Below are 4,758 nucleotides of genomic sequence, written 5' to 3'. Positions count from 1 at the left end.
TTTCTTGTAACTTGACTTGTCGTCATTGCTTGTAGATGGCTTTGTTGAGGTAGAAGTTGGAGGAGTCATTGAAGCTTGGGTGTTGGAGAAGCCGTAGCTCTTGGACCACTACTTGGCGTACTTGAAGTCATCTTGCACTTGACGTTCAGCTTTGGTAGCTTGATGCACGAGCTCAATAAGGTTGGAGTAGGGTTGGAAGTCGGCAATCTTCTTCATGGGATGATTGAGGCCATTCAAGAAACCATCCATAGTTTGCTAATCATGTTCTTTGACATTGGCTCTTATCATGGCTATCTCCATTTCCTTGTAGTATTATTCAACACTCTTTGTTCCTTGCTTGAGGAGTTGGAGCTTCTTGAAGAGATCGCAGTTGAAGTAGGTGGGCACAAAGCGTGCTCGCATGACATCTTTACTTTGAGCCCAAGTTCACCTCTTGCTTCTCGGCGCTCAAGGACTTGTTCCCACCATATGAGCACATAGTCTTGGAACTCAAGGGATGCCATAGAGATCTTCTTCTCTTCCTCATAGTTGTGCAAACGGAGGATTTTGTCGACCTTCAATGCCCATGATAGGTACTCTTCGGGATCATTGCTTCCATTGAACTTGGGCATGGTGAACTTTTTCTTGCCATATTGTTGCTCTTCATTGTATTGGGGTCGAGGGTGATGATGACGGCCTTGACATGGAGGAACTCAACGTCATGATTCTCTTGGCGTGGAGGATCTCCATAGTCATCTTGCTCTTGTTGAACTTGAGGTTGTTGAGGAGCTTGTAGAGCTTGTGGAGGAGCTTGAGGAACTTGATGTTGCACTCTTGGTTGGTAGTTCCGCTCTTGGATTTCTTCGCGAAGTGCTTCCTCTTGATTGCGCCTATCTCGGTTGCATTTAGCAATGGCTCGACTTGATTCTTGAAGGGCACGTTGCGCCTCAAGAGCTTGTTCTTTACGTTGTTGTTGAAGACGTTGAGCTTTGGCGTCTTGTTCATGTTGATGTTGTCGTGCTCGCTCTTCCTCTTGGTGATCTTGACGGTGTCTTTCTTGAGCTTGTTCAAAAGGAACTTGGTGTTGAGGATGACGATGTGCTTGCTCATCGACTTTCTCTTGTGGATGAATGTTGTGTAGAGGATTGCAAGTTGCTAGGCGATCTTGACGCGCGACTCGACATAGAGTGTTGGATGTTGGTGTAGTTGAGCCGGAGAAGGTGTCGTCGGTGTGTCGACTCGAGCGGCTCCGTCTTGAGTAGGAAGAAGTGGAAGAATGGCGGTTCACCAACAAGGCACGGATCTCGTCCATTCTTGCATCATTCTCTTGTTCATTGTGAGCGTCGAGCTTGTTGTCGAAGTAGTCTCTTGCAGTCGCTCATTACTTGTTGTTCTTGGTGCAAAGCTCTTTCTGCACCGAATAGGTGGATCTTGGTGACAAAGGATGACATGTCATCGTCTTTCTCGATGAAGAGTGGGTTGGTAGAAGAACTTGGCCTATCCATCATTCCAAACAAATATGTGAGTGGAAGAAGGAGAAGAACTTATACCAAATGTACCTTAACGGATGTTGAAGATAGATCAATGATCACTCAAATATGGACAAGGAAATAGCACAATTGGTACCAATTCTTGTCGGTTCTCACACCTACACAAGTAAAAGCTTATGGTGGAGCATGGTTAGGATGGTGGCACAAAATTTCATGCAATTTTTAGTGAGCTTCAATAATGTTGGAAAAGATTCACAAATTTACAAATGCAACAAGTAGACCAATAGCAAGATGTGGTACACGGAAACACACACGCAAAAAGATAAGTGGGGTCGTGCAACCAAGGGATGAGCCAAAATGTGGAGACCACAAAAATGCTCTTGTTGCACAACACTAGAGAGACGCTAGCACGATTGCATAATAGGCTGATACGGAACTTGTGCACAACCTACTAAGAAAAAATGCAAGGACTCCTATCCCAAATATGCTATATGTATGGTATACCGGTGGTATGATCCAAGATGGTCAGATATGACAATCTTAATGTAGTATGATGCTATGGTTCTTGCTTATAAGCTCTTTGCTTATCTTTCCTTCTTGCTTAAAAGCTTGTTTGGCTCTTTCACTTGTGAGCTCTTTTCTCATGCAAAACTTCACGAACCAAGATAGCAATTGTGTATGCGATGACAACTTTGTGACACAAAAGATGATACCAAGATATGCACCACTATGATATGATATGTATGCTATGGATTATGATCACTAATGTGCACAAGTCATGTTGCTAGCAATACTCAAAAGCTAGTCTCGATGGGTAAGCAACGCAAAAGTAAGGCTATGTGGTTATCAGTGCAAATGGCATGGAAAAGACAAAGATGTCATCGAGGTTACCGCCATGGTAGCCTTTTGCAATCACGGACGGTTGTTGGCAATGACGAGTCCTTGGCGAAGATGAGCGGTGATGATGTTGATGTCGAACCATACCTATATAACTGAAACACAATAGGACACGAGAACCACAACTCAAATTCTCAAAGACCAAAATGGGTCAAAATTGGCGTAGGTGGTAGCGGTAAGCGATGGTGGTGCTTGCGAAAAGCGGTGGTGGTATGCGGAAATATGCGTGGTATGCAGTAGTATGCGTGGACACCGGTGGAAAATTTGGCAAAAGTTAGGCGGAAAACAGGGCGATGGATGGAGTTGCTACTGCCAGGGGCCGGATGTCCGTGCCAGAGGCCGGATGTCCGGGGCAGCCGGATGTCCGGGGGACACGGGCCGGATGTCCGGGCGCTGGAATGGTGGCCGAACGCGATGAACTAAGCGGGAAAAAGGGCAACTCCGGGGTAAAATTCAGACGATTTAGTGGATGGAAATTGCGGAGAAGATGGGGGAAAGCTAGATCCACATGTGGCAAAGCACATTCGTGGATCAAATCCAACAAAACTTCATCACACCAACAAATCACAAAAAACAATTGGGACTATTTTTGGTGGGGATTTTTGGATTTAGGACGAAAAGAACAAAATCAAGCTAGAAAACACGGGGTAGGGGCTCCAAATACGTGGTCAACGTGGCTCTGATACAAAGATGATGTAGGGTAGAACCCTAGAGGCCGATCTTTGATGATTGGAGGGAATCCTACCAAGAACACGAAGAACACGAGAGGGAAACAAGGGGAACATGAGGGAAACACAAGAGAAAACACTCAACCAACAAGGGGATAGTCGCACATGTGCTAGATCCTCGAAACACAAAAGGGTACAAGATCTGTATCCAACAAGGGACGATACATAGGGTAACCGGTTCTTCTCGTGAGGAGGTCTTGAAGATGGTCTTCTCTTAGTGGAGGTCTTGAATCCAAGAGGATCTTCTCCGAAGAGGTGTCGGTCCCTCGTGATGGAGTAGATCCGGATGGATGAGCAAGGCTCTATCTCAAAATATGAGCTATCACAATGCTAACCCTAGAAAGAGGGTGGAGGAGGAGTTTATATAGTCTAGGGGGGCGAAGAGGACTACATGGGCTCGACCCTTTACTGTGCGCAGACAGGTCAGGCCGGACGTCCGGTGCCCGCGAGGTGCCGGATGTCCGGGCAGTCGGCCAGATGTCTGGGCTAGCCTGGCACCGTCTTGGATCTCACTGGGCAGGGCTGGTCAGGATGTCCGGGCGCAGGCCGGACGTCCAAGGCGATGCGAAGGGCCGGATTTCCGGAGATTTGGCCGATGTCCGGACTGGTAGGGGTCCAGCTACTGGTATGGTGCGCCGGATGTCCGGGTCCTACGCCGGACGTCCGGGCATGTAGCTTCGGCTGGGCTTCAACTGTAGCAGTTTCTCCAGGGGCCGGATGTCTGGGGCCATGGCCGGATGTCCGGGGCCTGGAAGCTGTCCACGCCTTCTTCCGTCGGTTCTCAGCATCCATGGACCTGGGAGCTTGGCCATCTTAACGTGCACCCTCGGGAGGGTCCTCTTAGTACCTAATCATGCACAACATTCCAGAGTTAGGTAGTAGCCATGTCTCGAGAGGATCATATGAGATATCACTAAGGAGAGAAGTGACCTCGGTCTCGAGAGCTCTAGCTCGTGCGCTTGTCATGGGTCCTCTTGGCGCTTGCTGAGACGATGGTAGGTCCATGGGGATGACCGTAGGATGCTCCGCATCATCTCCCCTCCCTTGCAAAAGATCCGGCCTGGGATCGAAATCCTCATCACCATGGTATAGGGAGAGATCATTGACATTGAAGATGTCGCTCACGGAGTACTTGTCGCGTGGGATGTCGATCTTGTAGGTGTTGTTGTTGTAGTGTTCAAGCACCTTGAAGGGTCCATCAGCTCGTGGTAGAAGTTTGGACTTGCATTCGTTGGGAAGCGCTCCTTGCGAAGGGGTGTATATAGACTATGAGATTGGGCTTTGGACTTAGCTTTGCGACATGTCAAACATCAATTGGTGAAGCGTGAGACGTTGCGTAACATCTTGGGCAAAAAATAGTTCTTGGAGAGCGTAGTGAATGTCTTGTCGCGTCCAAAGTGTACCATTAGTCCTCCTCCATGAGCTTCTTGCAGAAGTAACAAACGAAGAGAAGACTCTTGGATACATAGTTTGTTAGCTCTCATAAGATAATCATCCTGGAGGTAATATGGTTCCCAAGATGTATGCGTGAAACATTTGGTATAAGGAATAGCAAAAGTAGGATCATGCACATATAATTCTTTGATGTGCTCAAAGCCAATAACATTAAATTCTAGTTTAGTAACAAGCATGCATTTGCTAGAAAGGGCATCCACCACAACATT

Source organism: Triticum aestivum, chromosome 1B (genome assembly GCF_018294505.1).
Source record: "Triticum aestivum cultivar Chinese Spring chromosome 1B, IWGSC CS RefSeq v2.1, whole genome shotgun sequence".
NCBI classification, from domain to species: Eukaryota; Viridiplantae; Streptophyta; class Magnoliopsida; order Poales; family Poaceae; genus Triticum; species Triticum aestivum.
Note: the sequence above shows the minus strand (reverse complement) of the source record.